The 13471-nt window shown below is 47.5% G+C and overlaps 1 protein-coding gene across 1 annotated transcript in view; it reads left to right on the top strand.

Moving 5' to 3' along the window:
• SLC44A5 (solute carrier family 44 member 5) overlaps positions 1-13471 on the top strand; it is a 322515-nt gene that overhangs the window by 186085 nt on the left and 122959 nt on the right. The window lies entirely within an intron of this gene.

Raw genomic sequence — 13471 nt, forward strand, 5'->3', positions numbered from 1 at the left:
CTGCTCCACATTCTGGCAGTTGCCATGAGAGCTGAGCTCATTGAGGAAAGAGTTTATAATGCTTATAATTGGGAATATATGATGGAGAATTTTAGAAGTAATTAACCTCATTCCAGAACCAAGAACTGCAGCTAATAACTAAGGTTTATTTATTTAGAATAGGCAAGAGAACATGGATATTCATCTATAGAGAAAATATAGAGAAAATACCATTGAATATAAGTGACATTACAAGTTCCAGTGACAAGCAATACTTTTGCTACTTGAATCCGTGTCAGTGGAGACAGGCTCAGACAATCCAAATTAAATATTCTTTGAATAGCAGGTAGTACACTGACCGTACAGTCCTAAACAGCATACATCTCTGAGCACCCGTGCACCCCCCCCCCCCCATATATATATAGAGAGAGATTTTTATCAATTTAAGAAATCACAATTTCTAACAATAATAATTTTAGAAATATGGGTCAAGTCATGCCTTATTGAAGAAAAGCCTGTGTACGCTAAAGTTCTGGATTCCTAACAGTGACTAATAACATACATTTCTAAATACATTTCTAAGACAGTCTACATTTGTTACCTTAAACATTAACATGCACATCTGCAAGAATATTCTTATTAAATCACCACATTTCTGAGGAAGTAATTTAAATTAATAATGGTCAGTTCCCTGTTATAGACCTTATGCAAGCATATCAAAAAGCACACTATAAAAAAAGTATGTTGTGAATGCATCCTTTGTCTAGTGAAAATGTCTTCTTACACTGCTAGCAATGCAATCCTATGCTGAGTGACTCCAGTTCAAGCCCACTGAACACAGTGGGTTTAAACATGCATAACAGTATACTGCAGATATTTCATAATTAAATAATATACAATCATACCACACTATATTTTACCTATAATCACATATAATGTACCAGAACAGTTGTAATGCTTTGAAATTGGGAAAGCCAGAAGAGTACTACAAATCCTGCACTTTATTCTATATACTTGTCTTGTGACACAATTTCCATTACATTTAAGGGGAATTAAGGATGGTTTCTATCTTTCAGAGCCTACATACTGTACAGAAGTTTATTGGCAGCATAATAAAATCATCTTCTGAATTTAGCACGGTGCTTTACGCATTGACACACTAATTCTAATGTATAGTTACCATGACAATAGCAGCAGATACTGCAGGCATTTGTATTGTGCTGCTGGTAAGGCCATAGCAAATTTCTTAAAGTGGCTACTACACAACTACTGTATCATCTAAGCTCGATGTATTTTAAAATGCTCTGGGGGAAAATGCAATATGGGGAGTTAGCATTGAAGTAATCATGTAATTCAGAGATTCCTTTCCACCCTTGCAGGAGCAGGAGCATTTGTCCTTGGTACATATTTTTGGATTCGATTTTATAATGTGTGACAGCAGTGCCTTGTGATAAATAATATGTGTCCATTATTTCAGGTATTGACCAATGTTTTCTCTAATTTCCAAGAAAGATGTTGTGTTCACTACTAGCATTTGTATTTTTAGTTAATGCAAGTGTTTATCTCATCCTTTCTGCTGTGCACTGCTGACAATACTGGCAAAATAAAAGTAAGAAGGGTTGCTGTGCCATCCCTAAGGGCGGGGATGCGCAGGGCAGAAAAAACCACGCTGACACTTGCTTTTTGGAAAAATGTTGGCCACAACTTTATTGGTTACAGAATTAATGAGCTATGGCTGCTTAAGAGCACGGATCCCAGCATCGGCAGGCCCGCCTGCCCACCGATGACCCCTCACCCTTGCAGCACGCCTGCTGCAGGGGGAAACCACGGGATGACAGTTAAGGGAGTCACACTGGGCCGTCGCCTCTGCGTGGCTCCCCCGTCACCTGGACACAGGCCTGTTCTGTCAGGCCCCCGAGCTGGGTTTACTACTGCAAAGCCTGGTCCAAGATCCCTTATGGGGATCCCCTCTATGGGGAAACAGTGCCAGCAGGCCCTGTTTTACCACCAGGGGATCGGTGCCCTATGCACAAACCGCCCACTAAAAGTTGTGACAAAGTAACACTGACAGTTACAGGGAATTCAACCTTTACAATCAGAAGCTAAACACATGCCTTGTAATCCATTGTATGCACACTAACTTCGTTGCCACTAACATAAACACCAATGAATGCATAACCTCTCAAAACATTGAATGAAGCGGAGGGTGGGTGGGGATCGCTGTTCCGAGGCTGTCTGCGTCACGGAGGCCAGCCCAGGAATAAATCCTTTTTGGGAGGACCTGAGTGAAGCCCTCCCTTCTCAGGTCGGGCTTCACCAGCCTCCTCCTGATTGGTCCCCCGGCGCCTGCTCCAATTGGCCTGCTCCAATTGTGGACTACGTTACCCAGCCTGCCCTTCTCCCCGCCCCTCAAGGCCCAGCAAATGCGGGTGAGTCCCCACCGTATGCTTATTCCCATTTGCTTTTCATGACCCTGAGTATACCTTTGTAGGTGTAAGCCACAAATGATATTCTGTGTATGTCTAAACATGGAGGTAATGGGGAAAACATTCAGAAAAAAACCACTGAAAATGACAAATAGAAACCTTTTGTATTTGATGGCACACGTTTATTTGCTCATTCTATGTGTAAATCTACAAATACAAAAGTAGTTTTATAAATGTCATTTTTAGTGGGTTGTATCTTACCATTTGTAATGGAGAATGGTGGACATTTCTGTCTGAAACACCCACCATGAGAGCATGTCCTGCTTCCAGGCATTGCACATATCTATGCACGGGTATCTTTTGCTTCATACACATGTGAAATAACCAACACATTGAAGCTTAAAATGCCCTGTCAGTTTTCAGATTGTATGTGGTATATCAGTCACACAGTTTGATTTTTCATTCATATGCACTTTGCAAACGAGATGCCACATACTGATATCTAGTAGAGATCTTGTGATAGAACAGTAGGGTTGCCAGCCACTGGGGGAGCAGACATGGGGGGGGGGCTGTTGGCCGATGGCATTATGTTTCTTCTGGGCTTTATTTACTTTTTAAAAACATTTATTAGCCACATTTCTACCTTTCAGAAACTAAAGGCACCTTACAATATAATTAAAGCAACTATAAAATGAATAAAAACAAAGTTTAAAAGCACAGTTTAAGACTACGGATAAACAAAGAAACAAAGTTAATTAAAAGCAGTCCTAAATTTTAAAAAAAACATTTTTAGCGGCCTCCTGAAGATCGGCAGTGAAGTGGCCAAGTGCCCCACTCTGAGGGTGCTGTTCCATAATCATGAGACTGCTACTGAAAAGGTCCTGTCTCATGTACCCACCAGTTGAGCTTCTTTCCTTGACAGGAACATATGGAAAAAGATGGTCCTTCAGATAATCCAGTCCCAAACCACGTAGGACTTTAAAGACCAGCCTGTTGTAGGAATCTCTGAAGTCCATGATTTTACCAGGAATTGATATAACACTATCAGCAGTTTTTAAAAACCAGCAGCAGTTTTTAAAAACTTTTTCTCCCACCTAGGGATCCCATTCTCCTCATGGAGGCTGGGTATCTCCTGTTCCCAGCCTCTCCCCCCCACCATTGCTTGCCTGGCCAGTGGGGGGGAGGTGTGGGATTTTATAGCCAGTTATGAGGTATATGTGTTTAGAACTTATTTCCAATAGTTGTTTATTTTTGTACATTGCCACCAGAAATGGGCATACGTTCCAATTCCTCCACATTTCCTCCAACTCAGTGGAGAATACGTTGAAGGGATTGTGGCCAGTTTAGGGGGTGGGGTGTAGTACCATAGTGTTATGATTTTGTATGTTTGGAGTTTAGTATTGGTTTCTTGAGAGTTAAGTAGTTTTGGTAACCAGATTTCTTTCTGTAGTTATTATGGAACGGCAGTCTTGATGCCATTTTATTTGGAAATTCATTGTTTTCGATTTGTATATTTGGATGATAATTTTGTAGATTTTTGAAATGAGGCCCTCTGAATTGGTTATGGCTGATCTAATATGATATCAAAATCCGATTTGGGTTTTTGTAGTATTTCCATCAATTGGATTTGTGTAGCCATATGTGAAAGTTGGAAGTTAGAGAACCAAGGAATACATTGATTTGTTTTGTTTTCTAATTCTGTTTTTGTTAGTATTCCTTTGTTTGATGTTAAATGTATTAGTCTTGTCATGTTGAGTTGTCTCCAGTAGTTACAATTTGCTTGATCTTTTCCAGGTGGGAACCAGTCTTGTGTTAGAAATGAGAGTAGTGCGAGATATTTGGAATTATTTTTGCTCTAAGGGATTCCCATATTTTCTTTTAAAATATATATATATTTCCGTTTACTCCAGAATAGCTCTTGGATTGTCTTGGGATATAATAGATGTTTCAAAATTTGTATCCGGCCTGGTTATTTTTCTCTCTGTAACATCTGCACTACATTTGAGAGCTGAATATCGATTGCGTATGTATTTATGTCTGGATAGTTGAGGCCTCCCTGAGTGGTTTTCTGTCTCAGAAATTGAAAGGAGGTTCTCAGATGCTTACAGTTCCATAAGAAATAGTTGAGAATCGATTGCCATTGTTTCACTGTGTTTGGTGGTAATGATAGTGGGATGGCACAGAAAAGAAAGATTATTTTTGGGAGAACAAATGCTTTAATTAGCTGATATCTGTCATACCATGTGTTTAGTTGTTTGTTCCATTTGAGTAAGTAAAGTTTTATTTCTCTGATATTCTATGATTTTATTTTATTAGGTGATTTATATTATGAGGTATATTAATTCCAAGATATGGTAGGTATTTCTCAACCCATTGATAATTGTAGTTTGAATGGATTTTCTCTTTGGTTTGACTTAGTACAGTTGACTTAGAGGAGTTGATTTAGGGTTGCCAGCCTCCAGGTAGTGGCTGGAGATCTCCCGGAATCGCACCTGGTCTCCAGGCCACAGAGATCAGTTCCCCTGGAGAAAATGGTTACTTTGGGGGGTAGATTCTATGGAATTATGCCATGCCAAGGTCTCTTCCCTCCCCAAACCCCACTTTCTCCAGGTTTCTCCAGGTTTCACCCCCCAAGTCTCCAGGAATTTTCCAACTTGGAGCTGGCAACCCTAAGTTGATTGCTAGTCCAGAGCTTTGAACATATATGTCAAGTGTTTCTTGTAGATGGGATGATTCTTCTGGTTTTGTGATATATAATAATATGTCATTGGCGAACATAATTATCTTATGTGTTTTGATAGCTATTTTTATTTCATGTATTTGATTTCTTGTATTTTAACAGCTAAGGGTTCTAGGGCTATTGCAAATAGTAAGGGTGAAAGGGAGAGCCATCAATTTATTTTTAAAAGACTTATCAAGGAGAGATGTTCTTACATTTCCCATAAGCATTATGTTTATGGGGAAAATGTAATCATATTTGACAGGGAAACTTCCCAAAACGTAGGGCAGAGTGAAAATATGAGTAGTGGAATCTAAAATGGATAGAGCACTGTGAGCCAACTCTGGTTGGAGTGTCATTTTCCTGAAAAATGAGATTTGGTCAGAGTCTGGATTCTGTTTAAATCCAAGTTAAATCACTGCAATATACTCTGTATGAGTGACTTTGGAAGACTTTTTAAAAACTTCAGTTGATTCGGAATGAAGTTGTTATTAGGAACATACATATCTCACAAGTATTGAAGGAATTTCACTCGTTCTCCATTAATCCCTGGGCACAATTCAAACTGATAGTTTTTATCTTTAAAACTCTAAATGGCCTAGGAACAAGTTATGCCTGCAGCTCTCATATTAGCCTGCCTGGCTGTGATAAGCAGTAATCTTCAAATCTGATAGGCTTGCTTGTGAAATTGCCTTGTTGCATCCAAGAGTCACTTAAGTTGGAGAAAGGCTCTGTAGGTTTCAAACTTTGCAAAGTGGCCAATAACTTAACGCAGTTTATTGTATTTTTACAAAAAAAGGCATGAGCCATCTTGAGAATTTCTTGTATAAGGTAGGAATACATGCCCTAAATAAATATTCATAGGTTTTGATTTCCAGTTATGTCCTTGAGGTTGGACGTTGGACACCATGCAGGGTTTATTTTTGCAGTACTTCAGAGATGCTGTGTAGAACATATTCAAATGTCATGGGTGATTTTTTTTCCAGTTTAGGTTTTAAAAGTCTTGTTGAACATTTTCATCAATTGGAATTCATGCCCAGAAGCATATCTCTGCTAGACAATTCCAGAGGCAAACAGAAATCCAGTGGCACCTTAAATACTAACAACAGTTATTCCAGCATGAGCTTTCTTGACTCATAGCTCATTTCTTTAAATGCTCTGAAGAAGAATCATATTCCATATTTTTAAAGGGAAAATTACAAAAAGGGTGGGGGTGAGTTGGGGCAGAGAAAGGCTTGATATGAATTCATCATAAATCTTTCTCTGCTAGGAATACCTGCTTTCCTGTGGCATTCTTTTCCTCTGACACAAGTGATCACCATTTAGAAATATTGGTGGAGCGACTAGTTTTTCTCAACCACTCAACCACTGATGTCTCATTAAAGCATGAAGCTAAAACTCTAGATAGTAGTGACTCAGGAATTCTGTTGAAAATGGACAGAATTAGCCTAGGAAAAAGGCAATGCTTTACTAGAATCACCTCTTTTTCCTGTCTGATGAAGCTCTGTGTCTTGTTGCCACGGCTGAGATATCTTAGCATGCTCTTATTTTTTGCCATAGCAGAAAGTGAAGGTCTGTTTTATATATCACTAGCAAACGTCAGTCATTTTAATTTTTTTCCCCTTTGTTTATTAGCCTGCCTTTCTTTTTGAACCTCATGATGGATTTCATAGTGTAAGACAATGCAATCAAATAGAATGAGGCATCCAAAACAGTGCAATAATTGATGTATTGTCGAAGGCTTTCACGGCCGGAGAACGATGGAACTGTGACACTGAGAGATCTCTGTCTTTTGGTGCTACACCTCTGAAGATGCCAGCCACAGCTGCTGGCGAAACGTCAGGAACTACAATGCCAAGACCACGGCAATACAGCCCGGAAAACCCACAACAACCATAGTGCAATAATTCTAGGATTACAAAAATGAGAAACAATGCCCCCCCAAAAATCAGACAAAAGTACAAAACAATGCAGTAAGAGCAAAATAATAGACTGTGAAATAGACTACAATTGTCTTCCCTTTACAAAAGTTCCTTTTTGAACCATTCCATTATACTCCAGCCTTATTCCCTTTATAAAGATGCCCTCCTGAACAATTCTGTTTTACATAGTTTGCAATATCAAAGAGGCACCAGCAGGTGATTTAGGCAGGCCATTTCAACAGAAGGGAGCCACAGAGAATGCATGTGAAGGGGAAGCTATTGATCTTATCCATTTGTAAGGGGGTACCTTCAGAAGGTTTTGCTTAAATGGGTGAAACTGTCGCAATAGAGCACAGCAGGAGAGTAGGGTCAGTTTATACGAGGGTCCAAGGCCATGAAGAGCTCTATATATGATAATCATTACCTTGAATTAAATCCAGTAACTGCTAATAATAAATGGAGTGACTGCAGAATGGGTGTAATGTGTGCATATTACATCCATTCTTCAGTCACTCCATTGGTTACCTCTGCCTAGTCTCCAATAGTGACTGAGTTGCAGCATTCTGTACCAGTTAGTGTTTCTGAATTGATTCTAAGGGTGGTGGGAGAGATAATTTATATATTGCCCAGATTCCTAGGGGGATAGTTTCTGTATGTGTATCTTATTTGTTTTATTTATCTAAAATATTTGTATGCTGCTTTTTTACCCAAATAGGTTCCCCCAAGGCAGTGAACATTAAAACAGTAAAAATAATTTAAAACAATATTTTAGAACAATTTAAGTTTAAAATGTTTACAATAGTATAAAACAATTCAATAAACACACCACAATCACACAATACAAAGAAGGGGGGGATATTAGCCCAGAGAAAATTCTTGAAACTCTGTGTCTGCTCAGCCCTGCCCCCTGAGTGCTCTGGCCTTAAAGGAGCTGCTGCCGGGGACTGCTGCTGCTGAAGCTGCCTGCGCTCTGCTGACCAGGGAGGCTACTCCATCGAGGGCTGAGCTTTTCCACCTGCTCAGCCCCGCCCCCTGAGTGCTCTGGCCTTAAAGGAGCTGCTGCCGGGGACTGCTGCTGCTGAAGCTGCCTGCGCTCTGCTGACCAGGGAGGCTACTCCATCGAGGGCTGAGCTTTTCCACCTGCTCAGCCCCGCCCCCTGAGTGCTCTGGCCTTAAAGGAGCTGCTGCCGGGGACTGCTGCTGCTGAAGCTGCCTGCGCTCTGCTGACCAGGGAGGCTACTCCATCGAGGGCTGAGCTTTTCCACCTGCTCAGCCCTGCCCCCTGAGTGCTCTGGCCTTAAAGGAGCTGCTGCCGGGGACTGCTGCTGCTGAAGCTGCCTGCGCTCTGCTGACCAGGGAGGCTACTCCATCGAGGGCTGAGCTTTTCCACCTGCTCAGCCCTGCCCCCTGAGTGCTCTGGCCTTAAAGGAGCTGCTGCCGGGGACTGCTGCTGCTGAAGCTGCCTGCGCTCTGCTGAGCAGGGAGGCTACTCCATCGAGGGCTGAGCTTTTCCACCTGCTCAGCCCTGCCCCCTGAGTGCTCTGGCCTTAAAGGAGCTGCTGCCGGGGACTGCTGCTGCTGAAGCTGCCTGCGCTCTTCTGACCAGGGAGGCTACTCCATCGAGGGCTGAGCTTTTCCACCTGCTCAGCCCCGCCCCCTGAGTGCTCTGGCCTTAAAGGAGCTGCTGCCGGGGACTGCTGCTGCTGAAGCTGCCTGCGCTCTGCTGACCAGGGAGGCTACTCCATCGAGGGCTGAGCTTTTCCACCTGCTCAGCCCCACCCCCTGGGTGCTCTGGCCTTAAAGGAGCTGCTGCTGGGGACTGCTGCTGCTGAAGCTGCCTGCGCTCTTCTGACCAGGGAGGCTACTCCATCGAGGGCTGAGCTTTTCCACCTGCTCAGCCCCACCCCCTGGGTGCTCTGGCCTTAAAGGAGCTGCTGCCGGGGACTGCTGCTGCTGAAGCTGCCTGCGCTCTGCTGACCAGGGAGGCCACTCCATCGAGGGCTGAGCTTTTCCACCTGCTCAGCCCCACCCCCTGGGTGCTCTGGCCTCAAAGGAGCTGCTGCCGGGGACTGCTGCTGCTGAAGCTGCCTGCACTCTGCTGACCAGGGAGGCTACTCCATCGAGGGCTGAGCTTTTCCACCTGCTCAGCCCCACCCCCTGAGTGCTCTGGCCTTAAAGGAGCTGCTGCCGGGGACTGCTGCTGCTGAAGCTGCCTGCGCTCTGCTGACCAGGGAGGCTACTCTATCGAGGGCTGAGCTTTTCCACCTGCTCAGCCCCGCCCCCTGAGTGCTCTGGCCTCAAAGGAGCTGCTGCCGGGGACTGCTGCTGCTGAAGCTGCCTGTGCTCTGCTGACCAGGGAGGCTACTCCATCGAGGGCTGAGCTTTTCCACCTGCTCAGCCCTGCCCCCTGAGTGCTCTGGCCTTAAAGGAGCTGCTGCCGGGGACTGCTGCTGCTGAAGCTGCCTGCGCTCTTCTGACCAGGGAGGCTACTCCATCGAGGGCTGAGCTTTTCCACCTACTCAGCCCCGCCCCCTGAGTGCTCTGGCCTTAAAGGAGCTGCTGCCGGGGACTGCTGCTGCTGAAGCTGCCTGCGCTCTGCTGACCAGGGAGGCTACTCCATCGAGGGCTGAGCTTTTCCACCTGCTGCTCAGCCCCGCCCCCTGAGTGCTCTGGCCTTAAAGGAGCTGCTGCCGGGGACTGCTGCTGCTGAAGCTGCCTGCGCTCTGCTGACCAGGGAGGCTACTCCATCGAGGGCTGAGCTTTTCCACCTGCTCAGCCCCGCCCCCTGAGTGCTCTGGCCTTAAAGGAGCTGCTGCCGGGGAAATGCTGCTGCTGAAGCTGCCTGTGCTCTGCTGACCAGGGAGGCTACTCCATCGAGGGCTGAGCTTTTCCACCTGCTCAGCCCTGCCCCCTGAGTGCTCTGGCCTTAAAGGAGCTGCTGCCGGGGACTGCTGCTGCTGAAGCTGCCTGCGCTCTTCTGACCAGGGAGGCTACTCCATCGAGGGCTGAGCTTTTCCACCTGCTCAGCCCCGCCCCCTGAGTGCTCTGGCCTTAAAGGAGCTGCTGCCGGGGACTGCTGCTGCTGAAGCTGCCTGCGCTCTGCTGACCAGGGAGGCTACTCCATCGAGGGCTGAGCTTTTCCACCTGCTCAGCCCCGCCCCCTGAGTGCTCTGGCCTTAAAGGAGCTGCTGCCGGGGACTGCTGCTGCTGAAGCTGCCTGCGCTCTGCTGAGCAGGGAGGCTACTCCATCGAGGGCTGAGCTTTTCCACCTGCTCAGCCCTGCCCCCTGAGTGCTCTGGCCTCAAAGGAGCTGCTGCCGGGGACTGCTGCTGCTGAAGCTGCCTGCGCTCTGCTGACCAGGGAGGCTACTCCATCGAGGGCTGAGCTTTTCCACCTGCTCAGCCCCACCCCCTGGGTGCTCTGGCCTCAAAGGAGCTGCTGCCGGGGACTGCTGCTGCTGAAGCTGCCTGCGCTCTGCTGACCAGGGAGGCTACTCCATCGAGGGCTGAGCTTTTCCACCTGCTCAGCCCCACCCCCTGAGTGCTCTGGCCTTAAAGGAGCTGCTGCCGGGGACTGCTGCTGCTGAAGCTGCCTGCGCTCTGCTGACCAGGGAGGCTACTCCATCGAGGGCTGAGCTTTTCCACCTGCTCAGCCCCGCCCCCTGAGTGCTCTGGCCTTAAAGGAGCTGCTGCCGGGGACTGCTGCTGCTGAAGAACTGGTGCTGTTTATTGCTGCTTAGGATGTTTGTATGCTGTGATAAGGGGATGGATATGAGGAAGGCATCTGAGATAGGGCCAGGGATACCAGTCCTCTGGGGATGGGGGAGGTATGGCGGTGGGGCCTGGTTTAAAGGGAGAAGGTCACGGAGATGTGGAAAGGCTCGGTGCCCTTCCAACCTACGCCCCATCCTGAGGCATGCCGGTGTTGGAGCTAGGAAAAATCCTCCTTCGACACTGATGTTGTGCAATGCCAGGTCCATAAATAATAAGACCAGTATGCTGCATGATACTTTTATGGCAGCTAATATGGACCTGGTATGCGTGACTGAGACTTGGGTGAGGGAAGGAGAAACAGTTGCTCTTGGTGAGCTGACCCCCCCGGGTTATGCGGTCCTTCATCAGTCACGAACTGAGGGTCGGGGGGGAGGGGTGGCAATCCTTGTCCGGGAGGGTTTCTCCTTCAAGCCGCTTCCCGCCCCGAAGATCTCTGGCATTGATTGTGTGGGCCTGGTGTGGAATGTCGAGGAGAGTTTGGCTGTCTGCTTGGTGTACCGACCGCCCAGCGCACCAGCAGACGCCTTACCGCGCCTGCTAGAGGTGGTTGCTGGGTGGGCCTTGGAGTACCCCAGGTTGATGGTGCTGGGGGATTTCAATGCCCATGTAGATGATGCCACCTCGATACAGGCCACGGACCTGGTGTCAGCCATGGCAACACTGGGACTCTCCCAGTTTGTATCGGCACCCACACATGAAGCAGGCCACACGCTAGATCTGATCTTCGGGATGGGATTGGATGTGGTTCTGGATAAAGTAGAGTTGGTGCCATGGTCAGACCACGCGGTTGTGAAGGCCTGGCTCGGCGTGCCACCCCCCTCCTGCAAGGGTGGTGAGCAAATTTATGCTCGCCCGCGGAGACTGATGGACCCAATTGGGTTCCAGAATGCTCTGAGGGAACCAATGCTCCACGGTGGTTCATTAGATGAGCTAGTGGAGGGCTGGCAAGTCCGGCTCTCTGAGGCCATCGATGAAATCGCCCCCCGTCGTCCTCTTCGCTGCCGGAATCGCCGGGCTCCTTGGTATACAGAGGAGCTGCGGCAACAGAAACGGGAGCTAAGACGACTTGAGCGCGTGTGGCGGCGATCTCGTGACGAGGAAGCAAGAACATCTTATAGGCTGTTTATGAAGTCCTATGAGATGGCGGTGAAAGCTGTGAAGAAAGAGTATTATGCAGCTTCCATCGCATCAGCTAGCTCACGCCCAGCTAAATTATTTAATGTGGTCCGTTCATTGGTCTCCCAATCAGGTGGAGACCATCAAAAGTTGAATTTGGAGATAAGCTGTGAGGCTTTTGCGAGCTTTTTTACTGATAAGATCTTGCTTCTCCGCCGCGACTTACCAGCCACAGTTGATACAGTAAATGAACTAGAGGCCCCTTGGCCGTCTTCGGGACCCATATTAGATCATTTCAGCCCTCTTTTCGGGGAAGAGGTGGACAGGATTCTGCAGGTGGTACGGCCTACCACGTGCCCCTTGGACCCGTGCCCGTCATGGCTGGTGAAAGCCAGTGTTGACGGGCTTCGGGATTCCTTGGAGGCGATTATAAACCTGTCCTTGAGCTCTGGGGTTTTTCCCAAGGCGCTGAAGGAAGCTGTGGTACGGCCTCTTCTGAAGAAATCATCATTAGATCCTGCTGACCTGCTCAATTACCGACCAGTTTCCAACCTTCCGTTTTTGGGGAAGGTGATTGAGCGGGCGGCAGAGAAGCAACTGCAGAATTTCCTGAAGGAGACCTCAGCCCTAGACCCCTTCCAGTCTGGTTTCCGCCCGGGACATGGGGTCGAGACATTGTTGGTCGCCCTCACAGACGATCTCCGCAGACATCTGGATCAGGGCGGATCAGCACTGCTGATTTTGCTGGATCTGTCAGCAGCGTTTGATATGGTCGATCATGAGCTTTTGACCCACCCCCTTGCCGATGTGGGGATTCAGGGGACAGCACTGCAGTGGCTGGTCTCCTTTCTCCATGATCGGGGACAGAGGGTGGCGCTCGGGGAGAGGGTGTCATCTCGTAGGCCACTGGTTTGTGGTGTGCCACAGGGAGCGATACTCTCTCCATTATTATTTAATATCTATATGCGCCCCCTCGCCCAGCTGGTGCGGAGTTTCGGGCTTGGGTGTCACCAATACGCGGATGACACCCAGCTTTATCTGTTGTTGGACGGGCAGCCTGGATCGGCCTCTGATGCCCTGGAGCGTGCTTTTGAGGCTGTGGCTGGTTGGTTGAGACAAAGTTGGCTGAAATTGAATCCCACGAAGACGGAGGTCCTGTATGTGGGTCGTGGGGAGATGGCTTTGGGACCCCGGCTTCCTACACTTGATGGGGCAGCACTTACACTGGCCCCGAGGGTTAGGAGCCTGGGGGTGATTCTGGATTCCTCCTTGAAGATGGAGGACCAGATCACTGCAGTTGCCAGGTCTTCCTTTTATTATCTTCGGCAGGCCAGGCAGCTTGCCCCTTAATTGTCTCCCCATGACATGACTACAGTGGTCCAAGCAATGGTCACCTCTAGGTTGGATTACTGTAACCCGCTCTACGCTGGGCTTCCCATGGGCCTGATCTGATAAGGACAAAAGAGGTCTTCCAGGAGTTCCTGAATTAATCACCCACACCCTGCCGATCTTCCCTCATCCACCTTCCTAATCGAG

Source organism: Eublepharis macularius, chromosome 5 (genome assembly GCF_028583425.1).
Source record: "Eublepharis macularius isolate TG4126 chromosome 5, MPM_Emac_v1.0, whole genome shotgun sequence".
Taxonomy (NCBI): Eukaryota; Metazoa; Chordata; class Lepidosauria; order Squamata; family Eublepharidae; genus Eublepharis; species Eublepharis macularius.